The sequence below is a fragment of the Ambystoma mexicanum genome, chromosome 5q (assembly GCF_040938575.1).
Source record: "Ambystoma mexicanum isolate Mex_15411 chromosome 5q, UKY_AmexF1_1, whole genome shotgun sequence".
Lineage (NCBI taxonomy): Eukaryota > Metazoa > Chordata > Amphibia > Caudata > Ambystomatidae > Ambystoma > Ambystoma mexicanum.
The window spans coordinates 1,192,430,508-1,192,450,313 of NC_090933.1; the positions used below are offsets into that span (position 1 = coordinate 1,192,430,508).

The following is a 19,806-nucleotide window of genomic DNA, read 5'->3' on the forward strand; positions in this document are numbered from 1 at the left end:
CTCGGGAAAAGGCAAGAGCGATTCTCCTACTTGCGGCTATGACTGTTGTAGCGCAGAGGTGGAAGATTAAAGAGGTCCCTTTGCTGCAGGACCTGCTGCGGAAACTCTGGGAAATCGTGGCATTGGAGTGGGCAACCTATTATATGCATAATGATATTCAATCATTTGCAAGGGACTGGGAGGAGACTCTGGATTTCCTTAGGGACGATTTTCACATTGGGTGGCGCCTGCAGCGCTTGCTGGACCTGCAATAAACAAGGGCGACTGGTCCATGGAGATAATGGATCAGGGACTATGTCTGATTGCTCTCAGGGGAAGGTTGGGAGGAGGGGGGTTGGGGATGTTGGGGAGTGCAATTGGTTGGTAGGTAGGGGCAAGTGCCCAGGGAAGTTCTGGACCACAGACATAATGCAGCCGCTTTCAGGGGGGGTGGGTTGTTGTGGAAATGTATTTCTTGTTGGAAAATTAATTTTAAAAAGTTTTAAAATAAAATTTAAAAAAAAAAAAAAGCTGATGGGTGGAAACTGACTATTCCAAAACGTATTAATGGCTATTCACAAAAGCTGCAAAGCCTAAGTATTTTGGCAGGGATGGCTAGTGTTTATTCCTCCTACATTCCTTCCTCAGAACCTGCCTCTTTTACTTCACCTGGATAATTGAAACACGCAGCAGTAATCGGCAGATGTCTTTGTGTAATGTTGCAGTTTCCAAAGATGTAGCTGCGCAACAACTACAAAATATTAGACTATAAAATAACAGTCAATTGTCTGCTGAAAATGTTTTGTCGGACAGATCTAATTTGACAAGCTGAACTCTATCATCATGTCTTCTCAACAGTGTGTCCTTGTTACAGTATGACGGTCATGCCTGTTTGGACAGTGAAGTGACACCTACATGTTCCCACACGCCTGCTCAATCATTCAGATTACAGTCTTAAAAAAACAACAGAATTGGAACATCCCCACAACCGAGTTTGGTTGCTACATCTGCCCCTACTAATCGAAAACGTAATTGTAGCTCACACGCTACTCTGTGAAACTGAAGATGCAAATGCTCTTGTGTGTAGAACTATACAGTTGATCTGGTGAATTTGTAGGTTGGTGCCAATGTGTAAATGTTACATGTTTTTGTACTATTGACTTCTGTTGGGGGTCAGCTAGTGTTTTCTTGGGTGTGGTGAATGGTCAAACTAATTGCTAGCTGCTCGTAGTGCTAGAAGGTGAAGTGATTGGTAGTCTGTCATGCAGGTAGACCTTTAAGGGATTCTTTTAGGTCACTGAAAGTGTGTATTTTAGTGCAGTAATTTGTAATTGTGGGAGTTTATTGGGTGTGATTCCATGCTAGCTAGAGGTGAGAACTGAAATGAGGGAGTTTACAGGTTGGTTTGTGACATGGTGGGCTGGATTTGGAGTTTTGTATACTAAATCAGCTAACTTAGTTAATGACATTTGAGTGCTCCTGCAAAGAAGGCAAAGATGGAAGGTGACAGCTGCAAATTCCCTTTAGGTTTTCCAGTACACGATCCATAAGTCTCACCCTATAGTAATACCTACCACCTTTCTTACATACAAGGAATCAAACCCCTTTTCCTAAATAGTTTGGAAGCAACATAAAATAACAACTCCTGAAGTTGTCTGCAATAATCGTTCACAATTCCAAATCCATCAGAAAGTTGTCATGGGGTCAGCCGGGACTAGCCCCCCCCCCACCACCACACATCCTGAAGGTGTCATGGGGTCATCCTGGAGTAATCCCCTCACCCATTCTGAGGTTGTCATGGGGATCATCCTGGAGTAATCCCTCCACCATCCTGAAGCTGCCATGGGGTCATCCTGGAGTAATCCCCCACCCACCCTGAAGTTGTCATGGGGTCATCCTGGAGTAATACAAGATCTCTGGAAGTAATCAGAACTCATCCTGGAGTCGTTTCTGTGATACTCTAGAGTCAGGAGGGGCGGATTCCTACTTTGGATCCTCTTTTTCCTTTCATACTCTAGAGTCATCTCATTTAAATATTTCAGCCTATATGATCTCCCTAAATCTAGCCATGGATGACTCTAGGATGGAGTCACAGGATGACTCTAGAATGATTCCAGAAAGATCTTCCTTTTTGACTTGGGACACTCCTCTTCAAGGAATGGCTCCTCCCCAACACCTAGGTTCATACACCATCCACTCCATACCATACCTGAGACAGGGTGATCTGATCCCCAGTATCCTCCCCTGGTTACTTGTAGACCCCATTGCTGACACCCTCCCTCCCCTGTTGTTATATTCCCACCCTCTTCTTCCTCTGCTCCTTAACCTTGTTATTCACCCTATGCTTGTAAAGCGCTTAATTGGTTCCAGAAGCTAGGTCCATGCTCAATAAACACCCTAATAATAATTATGGCACATGATGTGATGTTGACAGTGTCTCTACTGACTGCATTCTGTGCCCTGTGGCCCGATGGTGATGAGGGAAACACAATTCTAAAAGGTATACAGATACGTGGGGGTAGAGTCAAAGGCTTCCCAAGCCAATAGCGTGACAGGAGGTCGCTATAGCCTTGCAAAAGGAGCTAGATAACTGCTAGCTCAGAACAAACAATCACCGTGGATGAATAAAACATTATAAATTTATTAAACAGGAAGACATTTTTGTGCCATAATCTGGCATATATGCATACATTAAATCTGCATTGTGAAGGATTAGTATACAGTGGTGACAGTCTATTTTCTGTGTTGTTTTTTGACGTTGTCAATGTGTTGTGATAAAAAACAACACAGAAAATAGACTGTCACCACTGTATACTAATCCTTCACAATGCAGATTTAATGTATGCATATATGCCAGATTATGGCACAAAAATGTCTTCCTGTTTAATAAATTTATAATGTTTTATTCATCCACGGTGATTGTTTGTTCTGAGCTAGCAGTTATCTAGCTCCTTTTGCAAGGCTATAGCGACCTCCTGTCACGCTATTGGCTTGGGAAGCCTTTGACTCTACCCCCACGTATCTGTATACTTCTCAACCCTCTCGAGTCAGGCCCCCTAAAAAAGAGGGTTCGCCCATTTTCTTTCTCTTTCCTTTTACAATTCTGAAAGGTTCATGAAGTGCTGTTCCAGCTACCACAGTAGCACAAAATGATGCAGAACACTGTCTCCAAAATAATTCTCTAAGGACTGTGCACTGTTGAACATGCATTCGTAAGATAGCATGTGCACTGACTGACTAAGGTGGAGTGCATTCTACCCGTGTCAAACTGTTGGGACCTCTGAAATAAGACAGAAGGTCTTCATTCTGGAGCAAGAGAGTCATGCACTGAGGTGAGGCGTGTTAGGCATGCCGGGGAACACGATGGCAAAGCCTGGAATGCAGAGGTTGGCTTTGGACTTAAGAACCTTTAGTAAGGCATACCTAGATGGCACATAGTATTATGTAATGTGTGAGGTGTTAGACCCATTTACTGAATCAAATATATGGCCATATCTAAACATGTGAGGCTGGCAATAGGCATTTCATGAGTGGATCTGGGAGTTAGTACTCCCGCCCCTCCATACATCTGTCATCTGCCAACCACTATACCTGTACCCTAGCCCTCGGCAAACTAACTAACCTCTTCTAGCAAACTGCGCCACTTTGCTTGACCCTCGGGGTCTTTGGTGGCCAATGTTGGGCATCTCTGTGCACATTTGCAAAATTCCCTTCTCCTCTGTCGCTGAGAGTACCAAGCACTAGCTTTCACACCACACACTGCCTGCCTTCGCCGTCTGCAGAGCCTTAAACTCTAATGGCTCTGGGAGTCCCTCCGCAAAGTGCTTATTTGCCTTCACAGACCCCTTACTGTCCATTTAAATTCCCACCCCCAGCTCTGTGAACCTCTATGCCAGTGTGCCAACCATTTCAGTCCACCGATCATGCCTGTCCCCCCGGAAGTAAACACCAGCTTTGGCAGCTCCACTTTCAATCTGCCGCTGCCCCGAGCCCACTTACTCGCTGTGTAGGCAGCAGCTTCCTAACTCTGGACCAGAGGCTGCTTTTCTAGCACTGAGGCACTCTTCCTCCGATTGCCTTCCCCAGGCTTCTGTTCATTTTGAGCAGCACACCTCCTTTGAGGGCCGGCGGCAGACAGAGTACAGCTAACAGGGCCCTAGTGCCCGCCTGGCTTTACTCATAACTCAATCAAGCCAGGCCAGTACGAGGCTCCGCCCTTCTTCTACGTAGGGCGTACACAACGAGCACGTGACGGACGTCTTAATCATCACGTGGTCTAAGCAATAGTTGTGAGAACGAGAGTTAAGGGCAGCGTAGTGTACGCATGGATTGGTACTTTGACCAGGGGGTGCCGACTTTTGCTTTTTCCGGGAGGAAGCCAGGGACAAAACGAAAACGGGCCCATTCTAAGAATCGGGACTTTCATGAACATAGCGTTGCCCGGGCTACTTGGCGCCCCTGACTGCGATCCGTGTGAGCTTTACGTGGTGTTGGCGGTCGGTTGCTTATAGAGCGGAACCTGGAGAGATGTAGCGGTGTCTCAGAGAGCCACGCTGTCTAGCCTTGCACTGAAAGCATTGGCTGCCTCCCGTCTTCATGAACAAAGCTTATCGGCGAGAGGTGGCACGCCTTCCTCTATCATGGACTCCGGTGTCATGATATATTTTTGGGAACTCCAATGTCCCGTGCTCTTCGCATGTTGTCGAGTACACACATTACCATGAGCGAGAAGGCCATCCAGGCCTTTTCTTTTGGATTCTGGGGCTTGTTTTTTCTTTCCAGAACAACTACAGGTGCCAGAATTCCAAGCAGAAACAGTTTCAGAAGGTCTTCTCATGCATGGCCAGTATATATGTAAATATGCTGGCAACTGCTATGCTCTGCGCTGGCTCACGTAAGCCTTGCAGGTTCCTTGCGAGGCTGACCCACATGCCTTCTTTTCTTGAGATGGTTGATTGTTGTCACAAAATCGCTATACCTTGCTGGTCCTGGTCTCCTTTTCATTTATTGAGGATGGCCAACAGAAACCACTTGTGGCTCACTGATTCCTCACTGTCCTCCCCTCTGATCTTCATTCTTACCATCATACCTTGCTCAGAAGACCATCTCAAAGGATACTTGACTCTTGTATGTTGTCCATGTTCTCACGGACCGGTGCTTGACCACCATTTTCTCCTCTTCTATCTTGATTTTTGACTCTCCTTCTCTTAACCAGGGATGGTTCACTGCTCCTTTTTAGAGCTACTCTCTCTAGATTCCATTTGCTCCCAGTCTGTGTGCATACATGGTTTGTGCTCTTCTTCACCACCTTGTGTGGGTGACCAATGTGATCCTGTTATCCTATTTTCACAGCCCTGTGACTGTCATACCACTTCATTTGATCTTTGCTTTTCCTGATCCTCTACACCACCTCTTCCATATTTATGGCCTCATCCACTTACACTGGAGAGCATGGGGGGACTAACATGGATGTTGCTTTCCTACCGCTCAGTATGTGAAAGCAACGACAAGTGGTATATGGTGCAGGATTTTTACCGTACTTACTGACTGAAAGTGACTGAAAGGACTTTGAAACCACAGAGATCCAGGGAGCGGACAAGTGGTGCAAAAAGTGATCTGTGGTGCAGGATTTTTACTGTATCTACTGGCTGGAGGCGTGGCATAAGCCAGTTTGCTGACTGCAAGGATTTTGAAACCCCCATAGATCCACAGAGCAAAAAGGGGTCTTTGGTGCAGGATTTTGACTGTATCTACTGGCTGGAGGTGCAGTTTAAGCCCGTTTGCTGACTGCAAGGACTTTAAAACCCAAGAGACTGGCGGAACGCAGAGCAGGCAAGTGGTACGAAAAGTGGTCTGTGGTGCAGGATTTTGACCGTATCTACTGGATGGAGCTGTGGCTTAAGCCTGTTTGCTGACTGCAAGAACTTAAAAACCCCAGCAACCTGCAGAGCGGACAAGTGGTGCGAAAAGTGGTCTCTGGTGCAGGATTTATCTACTGGCTGGAAGTGTGGCATAAGCCCGTTTGCTGACTGCAAGCATTTTGAAACCCCAGAGACCTGCGGAACTCGGAGCGAAAAGTGGTCTGTAGTGCAGGATTTCTACTGTATCTACTGGCTGGAGGTACCTGTAAGGACTTTAAAACCCCCGAAACCCACGGAGCAGACAAGTGGTGTGAAAAGTGGTCTGTGGTGCAGGACTACTACCGTATCTACTGGCTGGAGGTGTGGCTTAAGCCAGTTTGCTGACGGTAAGGACTTTTAAACCCCAGAGACCTGTGGTGCGAAAAGTGGTCTGTGGTGCAAAGTCTTTACCATATCTACTGGCTGGAGGTGACTGCAAGGACTTTAAAAACCCAGAGACCTGCGTAATGCAAAGCGAAAAGTGGTCCGTGGGGGCAGGGGTCGCAGTGGAGGACGATCCTTTGATCTACTACTTGGGTATTATGGTACAGTGACTTTCTTCTTGTACATCCCGGCAGTTTTGTGTAAACTGATGCTTTGTTACCCGCTTTAACTTGTTTACAAGCCCCCTCTTGTGGCGTGAAGGAGATACAGTGGACCAGAAAATACGAGGTGACTGCAGGGCTTTGCCCTTTGAGCTCTGGTATTGTACCATACTGCACAAGAGACAAGGGGAATTGAGTCTAAGAAGAAAGCAAGAGGAAATCAACTGTGCAATTTGTACACGCGGTGACTGTGGGACTGTTGGTCCTTGTGAGGAATGGGGACATGGTTGTGGAGCTGATGCACAATCTAGGGGACAAACGTAACCCCACACAGAGTTCACTGTCTGGTAGCCCAGAATAATGAGGAGGCCCTACACATGTGTGTTTGTCCTAAACAAGAAAGAGATATAGGGAAGACCCTGATAGGGTTTCAAGGCTGCAGTTCATCCCCACATCTGGTCTTGCACCCTATTGCGGGGAAGACAATCACTGACTTCTTTAAAGTTGCAAATCCAAACCTTGTAAATAAACCGGTAGGTGTTAAAAATAGGCAAGGCTTGATAGGACTCATATGAATGAGTTTCATGACCTCAGTTTAATTGAACATGCAGATTCGATATTTTGTGAAGAAAGAAGATGTTTTGGGAATACAGTAACCATACTTGTGATCCTTCATTCAAGGTTCCATTCCATTGAGATTGCGCAAGTGCGTGGGGAAAGGGGAAGGGAAAGTGTGGGGGGAAAGGGGCAGTGCAACATAAAAAGTGCAGCCAGCTGGTGGCAAGTGCAAGGGTAGGTGCAGACAACTGAAGTGCTGGTAGGGGGCTGTAGGGATACAGTCCCTGAGTGCAAGGGTGGCCAGGGGGGCAGTGCAGGTGTGCAACTGGCGAGGAGGGGACCTCCCGAGGGTAGCCAGGTAACCAGTCCAAATTCAGTTTCAACCAGATCATCAGCAGGGTAGAGCAGGAGAGAAAGCAGAAGCAAAGAGGAAGGTCTTGAGGTGCTTCCGGAACGGAGATGGTTCTTCTCAGGTTTCAGAGAGGCAGGGAGGCTGTTCCAGAGGGAGGACCCAGCCGAAGAAAGAGAACTACCACTAACTCGCTGATTGGAGAACAGACTGACCATGAAGGAGTTGGAGGCAGATGAGCGAAGAGCTCGAGAAGGAAGATATTTAGGAAGAGAGAGTTGAAGGTATTCAGGCCCCAGAAGGCCTTGTGGACAATGCAGAGGGTTTTGAACTTAATCCTAGCTGCCACTGGGAACCAGTGCAGGGATTTCAGTCCTGGAGAGATTTGATGGCAATGTACACAAAAGAGATAGGGGAATTAGACTGTGAGACCAAAAGAGCCCCCTAACTTTAGGAACACCTAAATAATAAAAACTAAAGAATTGGTCCACAGTATAGTGTCTTAGGGTCATGTGTCTGACCTCGCAAATCAAGAGGCAGAAATAGAGAAGAGATAGATTCTCATCTCGCTAATCATTTGTATTTTGATATTGAACACTACACAGTAGATGCAAACAACAATGCGTTTAACAAAAAGTTTGATTATCAATTTTATTTAACCTTCAATGGTCTATATACATAATAAAAATGCCAACATGGCATAGTTCATTATTAAATACACATCTTTAGCACGGTCCGTAAAGGCCCTTTTTTTAAAAACATAAAATATTTTTACATAAAAAAAGGGGGGAGGAACAATGAAAGGGGGAGAGGAAAAGGGAAAAACACAAGAACAGAAAATGACAACGACCAAACCCACATGTTTCATTCCTCACCCATTCCATACATACACAGTCATGGGAAATTCATCAGGGGTATATACTTAAAAGCAAAATGTGTAATAAATGGTCGTATAGTGGGGCGGAGCTATAATCACCGCCTCATAACCTAATTGAGACTCGATAAGCATTTATTATTCACACTTCATAAGCCGACAGCCATATTGGAAACTTCGTGGAAATTGACTTAAAAGGGCAGGTGTGGCAAGAACAATTTACAATTAGTACAAAGTTGCCTAATGCTGAATCCCACACAATAGCAGCTGTTCTCCTGTTGTTGTGGTATACTTCGAAAAACCCTCCCACGAGGGACAGATACGTGACACCTGTAGAAAGACACGGAGATAAAAAGACTAATCGGTATAGTCCCTCTCTCAACAGACTGTTATATTACAATGTCTGTGGAGCTATTCAATACTCCAAACTTATCTACTTATAGGGCTGTTCAAACGAGACCGGAACTCATAGTGATTAGGAATAACCAGACTTCTTCTATAAGGAAACCCCCTTATTAAGAAAGCCCAATTTCCCAGAGGGCAACACATAATATATTCAGTGTTGAAATTGCCCTAAATAGTGCAGAAAGAAAACAAGAAAAGAAAACAACACAAACACACGGAGGTCGCTGGGCGAGTGCTGTTATTAATTTAAATCAAAGTAACAAATCGCTTACCTTACGGTAGCTAATACCATGGGTCAACTCAACCAAATTAATGTTGAGTCTCTTAACAATTTCTGAAGCCCACTGTCGGATTTCAAAAGGAGTTCCACTAAAGTGCACTTCCAAGTGTCTGTTAGAAAGTGGAGGAGCAAAAGAGATGAAGAGCACTATTAACCGGGATACAGTATCTAGTTGCACTAAGGGTGGTTATGAAGTCAAGAAAGTCACGAACCATCACGAACCAGAACACTGCTGCACTAAATGTGAGTGCTGCCGTAGTACGCCACCCGATTGAGTGTTTCTACACGGCCAAGAGAAAAATGTATGTATCAATCAACAGGTTCTAGTTTATTATCAGGTCTCGTACATATTATTTAAAGTGTCGCTTACACAGAAGAATGCCTTTTCTAAGGTATTCGAGATTCGATCCCTGGGCTTCAGGCCAAGGACAAATCTCGCAGTCCTGTTTTGGATGAGTTGTAGAGGGTGGAGAGTAGAGGCAGGCAGATGTAGAGAAAGAGGCTGTTGCAGTAGTCCAGTCTACAGAGAACCAGAGCTCTAGAGACAGTGAGCTTCTGGGGGAAGGAGAGGAAAGGAAGAATGACTCTCAGGAGGTGCATCTGGTAATGTGCCTTCTTAGAGACATCAGAGATGTGAGGAGAGAAGGAGAGTGTGGAGTCGAAGATGGCCCCAAGGTTTTTAGCCTCACAGGTGGGAGCAGGAAGAGGGCCAAGAGAGGCCGGCCAGAGAGTGGTAGGAAAGGAGGGAGCAGGTGTGCCAATGAGGAGAATGTCAGTCATACTAGCATTAAGGCAGAGATCATTGGCGGCACACCACTCTTGGATAGCAGACAGACAGTCGGAGATGAGAGAAGGAGAGGAGGTGGCAGAAGGAAGCCTGAAAATGAGTGGAGTGTCATCTGCATAGCACTGAAAGTTGGGGCAGAGAGTGGCAATGTAGTGGGCAAGAAATGCCAGGTATTGGTTGTACAGCCGGGGAGAGAGGTTAAACCCATGGGGGTCACCACAGGTGAAGCTAGAGATAGAGGAGAGGAAGGACCCGAGTTGAACCTGAGAGGGTCAATCGGAGAGGAAAGAAGTCAGCCAAGCCAGGGCCTGATTGATGATACCCAGGTTATCACAGAGATGGTTGAGTACGATGCCATGGTTGACCGTGTCAAAGGCAGAAGAGAGATCAAGTAAGATGAGGACTCATAGCGTGTTGGAATCAAGGTTTGAGAGCAGGTCTTCACGGATGTTCAGGAGAGCAGTTTCTGTGCTTCTGGCTGCTCTGAAGCCAGACTGATGGTCATGGAGACAACCAACAGATTCAGTGTAAAGATTAAGCTAGGAGATGGCCATCTTTTCCAGCAGTTTGCCCAGGAAAGGAGTGATGGGGATTGGGCGATAGTTAGCTGGGCAGGAAGGGTTGGCAGAGGGTTTCTTAAGAAGAGGGTGCACAAGGGAGTGCTTCAGGGGGGAAGGGAAGACTCCAGTGGCGAAGGAGTGGTTACAGAAGTCAGCCAAAGCAGGTGTCAGGGTGTCAATGTGGTCCTTGATGGTTTTGGAGTAACAGGGGTGAACCTGTTTTGATGAGACTTTCATAGATCGGACTTGTCTAGATACCTCGTCTGGGAAGAAGGGCCAGGAGTTTGCGAAGTTGTTAGATGCCGCAGAGACGCAGGCTTGGATGTGGGCTCTCTTCTTGGTGCGGACAGAGTGCCAGTATTGCCTTTAGAGCAGGCGGCAGGCCAGTTTGTGAGAAGATGTACCGGAAGCACGTCATTTCCTCTCAACCACCCTGTACTTGCATTTCATGGTGACGAGGTCTGAGTCATACCAAGAGTTGCACTTGGCTTTGGGCTTCAAGCAGATCCTTGTGACGGGCAAGAGAATCGAGAGTATCAGATATAGCAGAGTGTAGCATGGAAAGGGCTGTGTCAGGGTGTGAGTCAGCCATGGGTGGGGGGGTGAGAAAGTAGTCAGTGGGGAGAATAGAGAGTGAGAGAGAGAGTCACAGAGGTCACACAAGAGTCCAGAGGAAGGACAGGAAGCATCCAGGTGGATGTTAAAGTCTCTGAGAAGGAGGAGTTGAGACCAGGAGGAAAGAGGAGAGGTCCGCCCACTCAGAGGGGAAGGAGGAGATCTGACTAGGTGGCCGATAGATGGTAGCCACAGTGAGGGAATGGCTAGGAAATAGAGAGAGCTTGCCGGCGAGGCACTTGAAAAGAGCAGGAGGCCAGCATAGGAGTGACAGAGGCAGGAATCCACTCAGGGAAGATCAGGGCTACATCCTCTCTGGAATGGTTGGACCTGGGCACGGAGAGGATCTTGTAGCCATCAGGGAGGAGAGTGCCAAAGCTCGTGACAGAGCCGGCCGTGAACCATGTCTCGGTGAGACCGAGGACATCGAGGTAAAGTTCCTCCAGGCAGATGTCAGAGGAGTGTTTGACAGCTGAGCACAAGTTTAGAGTGGCAATATTTTTTATTTTTTATTTATTTTTACATTTATAAAGCGCTCACACAGCCCGTGGGCATCGAGGCGCTGTTACAGGAATTGTTTTTTTTTCTTTTTTTGTTCTTCTTAGTTGCGTAATTGTTTTTTTTTTGTCTTTGTTACGTATTTATAACACGCTTAAACACTCAGAGGTTTCTAAGCACGGACCCGGGGATCGAACCTGTGTTGCTTCGTGTCGTCTTGCTTGGAAGACGCGCATTCTGCCGCTGAGCTATCCTCCAGGGACAATGTTAGAAGGTATGGAGAAGGTTGCTGTCCTTGAAAGACGGGGAGGGGTACAAATCAGAGATACGCCCTGCGGAGGTGTAGAAAAAGCTTAAGGAGGAGAGGGCACCATAGGGTAGGTAGGGAGAGGAGAGGAGAGAAGAGGAAGGGGGAGGGGGAGGGGGAGGGGAGAACACTAGGGAAGCACAGAGGGTGGGGAGCAAGCAGACAAGACAGAGAGAGAGGCGACACAGGTAGACAATTGGACAAGAGCCAAGATAAGGGTAGAAAGTCCGGCAGATGAATGTTTTGCTAGGAGACAACCGCAGAACGGCAGTATTGTCACAATGCAATTGAAATAGCAGAGAAAAACACACCTAAGTCTGAGAGTCCTGTGTAGGGAAAAAGGCCTAGGTTTCACAATGCAATTATGAATACAATGCAATTGAATACGGGAGAAAACACACCTAAGTCTGAGAGTCTGCTATGTGACCAGGTATTCAGGGTATAGTGAAGGCTCTAATCCTGAAAAAGGCCACTCCTACCTTATTTAGTTGCTGCTGGTTGACGGCTTGCCACTGGCTTCCTCTGCTGTCACCTGCAGACACGATAGGGAGCCGCCACTGTGGGAGCCGCCCTTTGCCTTGGGGCCCTTAGCCACAGGGGCTGCCGGGCACCAATCGGGAGGGGGTGGGATGGGAGGCAATCACGAGCGGGGAAGTGGAAGCAGGGACAGAGAGCCGTGCACAGAGGGGATGGGGGCTGAAAAAGCACACACTTTCACTAATTTCAAGGCCCAGGAGGGTCGCTGGAGGAATGCTGCTCACCTGCCTCGTGGAAACAAAGTAGCGGGCACGGTGAACTGCAGGCTGCCAGACCTCACAGTCTTACAAGTAAAGCCAATCAGATGCGTAGAAAGATCAAGGAAGTGAGTATTGGTTTCCTAGATGAGAAAGCAAAGATCTCTGAAATAAAGAAAGAAAAACAAGCTTATAAAAAAGCCATAGGTGGCTGCTTGCCCAAAGGGTTGGCGAAATAATGCAGTGTTGGAAAAACATAGCAAAAACATCTGGAAAATGATCAATCAAAGAAAAGGAAAGGATAAGTTAGAGATGACAAATCTTATTCCAGAGGATGATTGGAAGAGATATTTCTTGGAATTATATAGAGGTGAAAAATCAGAAACGGTTAAAGGGGTATGTAGTGAGGGATGGAATCTGGACATTTCTGCCCAACATCTGGAAGCAATACTAAAAGCCGGATCCAATTCACCAGCACCGGGTCTGGATGGGTTGTGTAATTTAATTTATGAAGCAGGACCCTGCAGTTTGGGCGAATATGCTACACATCCTGTTCCAAAATGTTTAGTTAACAAAAGCATCCCTCTTTCTTGGTCACGTAGAAAGTAAAGTATTTGCAAGATGCCTTCTGAAAGCAACAGAAGATTGGTGTAGGGATAGAGAGACTGCAAATTTCAGACTGGCTTTTGGCGGACTACTGGAACTGTTGCAAGTTGCCTGCTTGTTCACTCATTAATCGATGAGGCATGCAGGGAAGGAAGGGAACCCTTGTATGTTGCAAGTGTAGACCTGAGTTTGCCGTTTGATGTAGTCGATGGAGCAAGACTCTGGGAGAAGCTTTCTAAGTGGGGGATACCTGCATATATATTGGAGATTCTGATCGTACTGCATAGGGATACAGTGATAAAAGTAAGGCTGAATATGAATGGAGAGGTTTCTAAATCTATAAAGACGAACAGGGGGTTGAGGCAGGAGTGTGTCTTAGCCCCCTGCCTCTTCAACCTGTATCTTTCAGACCTGGGTGACTAATTGAAAGAAGCCTCTTTCTTCACCCCCAAGATAAATGAGGAATGATGTTTTTGGGTGGCCTATGCAGACAATATCTTGCTTATGAATAGAACATCATTAGGTCTGCAAAGGCTACTCACACTTCTTGAAGACTATGCCTCATTGAACAGCTAAGTCATTAATCTGAAAGAATCCAATATAATGTGCTTCAAAGGAAAGAAATATAAACCTGTTGACTTTTAGTGGTTGATGGGTGGTACTCCAGTGTCGGTTGTCTCTTCGGTGAAATATTTGGGCTATGGGCTCACTAGGTCAAAAGAGTATGGAATTTTCAAGAGGGCTTTGTGGGCAAAAGGCTGTCAACTTGCAACCCAAATGCGCTACATGGGGAACAAATATTGCTGATTTACATCGCAACCACTCCTGCAATTTTATAGGTCCAAGGTGATCCCTGTATTATCATACGGTTTGGAAATTAGCTGCTGGGTGGAGAATTTGGAACTGCATAAATTAGAAGGGATGATCTGACGGATCGCATTATCGTTGCCTAATTGTGTACTCTTAAATTGATCCAATTTGAATTGGGTCTGAATTCTTTGATCTCAATTGTTCACTTAAGGGCTGTGTTACTATACAGGAAATTATTGATTGGTGAAAGAAACTCCTCGTATGCATGAATGGGCTTGCAAATGGAGAATGGGAGGCAGGGGGGATTCTGTTTCTGCAAGGTAAACTGCCAACTCATTATGGAACATTATGAGGTGCCCCTGGAATTATTATTGGCAAATCCTGAACAGGTAAAGACCAAAATGTTAGAGGTTGGATATGAATAGGTGAAGCAAGGACTTGGTATGGTTTATATAAGGAAATAAGTATACATTTGAACAAATTGGGATAGATAAAAAACAAATGGGCACTATTTCAAAAAACCTTAAACAGTGTCCGGATAGGTGTTACAGAGACACACTCATGAGGTTTAGAATCAACCTCCTGCATACGTGCAGACCTGGTATTCCTGAGCCTCAGTCGTGGACACAAGTGGGTGGACTTCTGGAGGGCTCCTGCAGCGGTACTTGGGAGGTCGTTGGCAGCTACGGGCGCTTTTCAGTTCAGCTGCACTTTGCGGTTTCAGCGCTTAGTAAACAGCACCACCGCAGATCTCAAATACTGGTTGAGCTTCCTTCACTCTTAGGGTCCTGCACTCTGGTGACAGGACTCAAGCTCTGGTCGTCCTGCTTCTGGAGGGTCCTTAGGAGACTGCTGGATCTTCCAGACACACTGGAGCCAGAGGCGGGCTTCAGCGCTGAAGCTAAAGTCAAAACTAACAAAGGGCTCAAATCTGCCTCGCCGCACAGACTAACACCCAAGAAAAACCGCACAAACAGAAAATGGCGAAAAAAGGCTGGGGCCATTTTGATGAAATGGTCATCCACGGGTGCTGTACTGCAGCTGAGGGTTCAGCCTGCGGTAGAAAAGCACAATGGTCGGAAAATTAAACCACTGCCACCAGCCATTTAAAGTAGGGAGGGTAACATAAAAATGTTACATGAGAGAGTGGGATAAGGGGCTACTAGGTAACCCCCGGCACTACTCATAAGATGGTGTGTGCTGGACCTACAAAGTGAAAAGATAAGTAAAGTCAATGGGCCTCATTACAAGTATGGCAGTAAGGCAAAAGCGTCGCCGGTATCGTTACCGCAACCATTGCTATCGTACCGCCATACTAGGAGTTCTGCTCGTGGGTGCCCTTGTAGCCACCAGGTCTGACGTGATGGCCGTACCGGCACCCGGGAGCAGAACCTGATGGTAGCACCGGTACCGTTATTAACGGTACCGGTGCCACCACCCTCCCCATTCCCATTGAGCCCTATGGGGCACAAATGGAATGGGGATATACCGGGCCCGGCACCCGTGAAAGGGAAATTACCGGGTCTGGCTGGGCCAGAATAGCCCAGTAATTGCCCATTCACGGGTGCCAGAACCAGATGCAAGTTTGGAGGTAGCCTTGCCGGTAAAACCGGCAAGGCTACATCCAACCTCGTAATGAAGCCCAATGTCACTTTACTATTGTTGGGAACTGTAGTTCACCCAAGAAAAGGTATTAACACCTTATGAGAAATCTAAAAGGACTGAAGGTGCTGTGGGTCACCATACAAAAAGTAGATGCCTATGGAGTTTGTCAGACTCCAAAAACAGTGAAAACACATAATACAAATCAGGTCAAAACACATGAGGGGGGGTGCATGGCTAGATGGCCGCGTGAGAGGACGTGTTCACCAAGAGCTCCCGCGGATCCGACATTGATCCTCTGGAATAGTAGGGTTTCACTATGGCCATGCATGTCTGCAGCACACCCACTGAGACATGAACAGTGGAGGCACAAGCTGAGCACGGAGACGGTTTGACCACATAGAGACTGGAGGGTTGTGGCTGCCGGAAGAAGTGCAGTGCCCTGGTTTCAGAGGGGCACAAGATGGCGGTCGGCAGACAAAGGGTCATAAACTGACCACCGCGCCGCGACCGAGGCAGCAAACCAGTGCAACAGAGTTCGGGCCCGATGGGTCTGTGTGGGACAGCAGAAGCCCAGCTTGCGTGCCACTACTCAAGGACCCGAGCGGAGGGGGGTCCAGCGGGACCAGGAGGCGGTGACCGTGGCTCGCAATATGCGGAGTTCGGCGTGGGACCCCTGAGGCGCTGACATAAAGACGCTGCATAGGGCTGGGGAGGATTGCCCCCGAACTCGCTGTGGCTGCGGAACGTTGCGCAGCTGTGTAGCTGCCTGTCATGATTCCTGCCCCTCATGTCCCCAGCCCTCCAAGATGCCAGGCTGGAGCCGGGCCAAGATCACCTACATGGCCCTCAAGGGCCTTTCCATCCCTCCAAAGACCCACTTGGAGTCAGACTTGGCGCTTGTGGCACCAGACTCACTCATTCCCATAGGATAACATTGGGGATTGGACTTGTAGTGCTTTGATGGGGACAAGATGGATGCCCCCACATATTTCGGTTCCCAGAACTGCATGTGCAGTCTAGTATTTTGGGTGTGGTTCAGCCCAGAGACACCTGGGATACCCAGAGACTATTTAAGCCACGTCCAGGCCGAGAAACATGCTTTGTGTTTTCTGCACCTGCAGCGTGACACTCACCATGTTCGGATCGGTCTCCAGTAGGCCTGCATCTTTCTTCTGCGCTCAGCTCCTGCAAGAACACCGTTAGGAACAGCCTTACCTTGTGGTGCTTCTGCCCATCATTCATCGCTTCTTCTGTTTTGTGGGCATCTTCGGCGGTGTCATTCCCATCCCGGCATGCCGCTTCTTAAGGAAAAGGGAAAAGAACAGAAAAAAGGCATTGGTAAGCATTCACCAAATCTTCGCTTATTTTTAAAGACTGTACGAGCTTCAAACGCTTACCTGAATCCCAGCCGCTCTGGGGGAACTCTGTCTCTGGAACTTCTCATAACCGGCATCCACGCTGAAAACGTCACGGCACCTAAAAGACACAGAAAAAGAACTCAGTTCAATACAAATACGAAAGGGTCGCATTGCGCTCTCTCACTCACCCTCAGCGCTACTCATCTCAGCAGCACGTCGCCATCCCGGACACCGCCCATCATCTAAGGAAGGAAAGGAACTAAGTTAGAGAACTGTTCAAAAGACTCATTATACTTACCTGTCGGACTCTTGCCAGTGAAGTAACTAGGCAGCAACGAGCCCGCATCAATCAACGCGCCCCTGTGCTCAAAGCAGGACAGAGAGCACACTTTCCAAGAAAACAAGGCCCAGTCTCCAGTCGAGTAGACTCCAGGGAAGGGTTCGAGGTCGTAAGAGGTCAGAACAGGCTGAGTTACGTCCCCGTGAATACCAGATGAGCGTTACACTGTCGCTCTGTGTTTGGCGCCTCAGCCATCAAGCATCGGGGCTCCGGGGGATACGGAGGCCCCCGTGGTGCCTGGACGCGGAAGGGGCTGGAAGTGGCAAGAGGCATCGGCCCCTTAAAAGACCCGTACCGCATTGCGGGAGGCGGCGGCGCCCGCCCTATACTAGCACGGCGGCAGTGGATGTGTCGTGGCCCGGTGAGTCTGGCCGTGACGGGATCGTGGCGCTTGGGCCAACATCGCAGGGAAGCATGACTGCCTGGTGGGGGAGTTCTCCTACGGCATTGGGGGCCTGAAAAGACCATTGCCTAGCGTAAGAGCCTGGTATACGGCTGGTTCCCTGTTGGATGTGCAGCGAGCGCATTCGCATGTGCGCCCGCAGCGGTGGGCTACAATTGGGGACACGGCCCCGTGGTACTGCTGCACCCGGAGCAACAGAGCGGCACCAAGCCACTAGCATTGGTTGAGCGGTTGAAGCCTGAGTTCCGGGACCCATGGACGGAGGTGGGCCGCACCTGGGCCATTGACACTGGGAGCTGGATGCCAGGTAGAAGCCATGGGCAAAGCCCCCTGCAGGAGATGATGTGCAGGTCCCTTGCATAGTGCCAGGGCCCCACTCAAAAAGCCACGTTGGGTGGGCATGCCAGCAGGCTGCTGAGCTGGAGCTTCAACCTTGAGTGGACCATATAGCCCACACAGCGGGGTGGCTCACACCAGAACTTGATGGTGCAGTGGCTCGAAGCCTGAGTGGGTTGGATAGGCCTGCTCCAACACGTGGGAGGACACAACCCATTCCAGGAGCAGAATAGGCAGCTTGCTGATACTTGTGACATGGACTGATTGGGCCCAAATACTAAGAGCTGCCTGACTTTATCTAGGCCGGTGGGCCATAAGTGGCTGGGCTCGCCCACACCTCACTGGTGCAGCATGATGACCAATAAACCTGTAAGACTAAAGGGCAAGCAGCCCATGCTTGATGACTATGCTAGGACATCGCATGGGGCAGAAGGGGCCAGGAGTAAAGACAAAACTCCTGCGGGGGCACGGACACAGCGGGCACGAACCAGGAGGTCCTCGCCGCGATTGTGGACCTGAAAGTGGCCTGGGAGACCAAACTGGAACTGGCCATGACCGAATTGAAGGGGGCACTGGAGCTCAAAGTCGGGGCGGTACAGGAAGAGGTGAATCTTCTTCGGCATGATGTCAGGACACTGTTGGTGCACACAGGGGACCTAGAAAAAGAGATGGCCCCAAATACAGCGGACTGCGCAGCCCACAAATTGGAACTTCACGCCCTGGTGCAGCACATGGGCAACCTAGAAACCAGGGCAGAGGAGGCAGAAGGATGTGCCCGAAGGAATAATGTCGAATCTATGCTATTGCAGGAGATAACCGGAGGAGCGCTGACCCAGGGGTTTGCAGTGGAAAAAGCGCACAGGGCTCTGATGAGGAGGCCGCCGCCGGGAGCCCCCCCCCCCGAGGACACTGATAGCCAAGATCCTGAATTACCGGGATCAGGAAAAAATTCTCGAATTCTTCCGGAAGGGCGGAACAATAGAAAGAGGGGCAGCAGAGATAACTACATACCCCGATTACACCTTGCAGGTGCAGCGAAGACGTATGAACTTTGGGACTGTGAAAAGAAGATTGCGGGAAACAGGCCGCAAGTATATGTTGATCTACCCGGCCAGGTTGAAGGTGTTCCACAGGAACAGAACACTGTTTTTTGAAACCCCGGAGGACGCCATGGGGTGGTTGGACACGCAGAGCTGCCCCCAAGAATCGGGAATCCAGACAGGAGAAGGAGAAGATAAGTAACATGAGGCTGCGGCACCCATGGTGAAACAGCCTGTGACACTGGGACTGGAATATAGTGTTAGACATGGCATTTGGGAATGTGCGGCTAGGGCTGTACATGCATGTAGGATCCGATAGAACCGAGTAACCTTGATAACAGTGCGAGAGCCCTAGAGAGCCAACCCTCACACCCCGACAGCGTTCAGCTTAGTTAGGTCACTGGTAGTCCGGTGAGACACTGCCGGGTTCCTAGCCTCAACATTCCGATGCAGGACCAAACGCGGGGGGCCTGAGATCCAGGGATGGAGCTGGGCACTTGTTGGGGTTGGGTAGGAAGGGGGGAGGGAAGGGGTTGTGTGCAGTGGGTTGTAATTGGAGAAGGGGGGAGTTTGTTGGGACCGGGAGGGGAATGAGCCAAACCACATGTCATCAGGAGAGAAAAGGGAAATGGGGAGTGGAGGTGGGATATCAAATAAATGGCATTGGGTAGCCTCAAAGTGGTGACCTGGAATGTGAGGGGCCTCAATAGTTATTTAAAGCGTAATAAAGTAATGATATACCTAAGAAGGATGAGGGTAGATATAGCACTATTGTAAGAAACCCACCTCACCAGAGAGAAACTGGAGGTGGTTAAGAGGAAATGGAGGGGGAGCGTCACGGGAGCAACATATTCGGCTTATGCGAGGGAAGTCATCATATGGGTGGCACTGCATGTACCGTTTCAGTTGCTCCGGTC

General features: G+C 48.4%; 1 protein-coding gene across 2 annotated transcripts in view; it reads right to left on the reverse strand.

The window, feature by feature from the left end:
* The window catches only part of TRAPPC9 (trafficking protein particle complex subunit 9), a 3,490,818-nt gene extending 3,486,650 nt beyond the window's left edge, over positions 1-4,168 (reverse strand). Inside the window, exon 1 of one of the 2 annotated variants that reach the window (XM_069621680.1) lies at positions 3,979-4,168. The gene's annotated coding sequence lies outside the window, so the exon portion shown is untranslated. The remainder of the gene's footprint in view (positions 1-3,978) is intronic. The other variant, XM_069621681.1, reaches the window with a different exon arrangement.
* Positions 4,169-19,806: the final 15,638 nt, after the last annotated feature.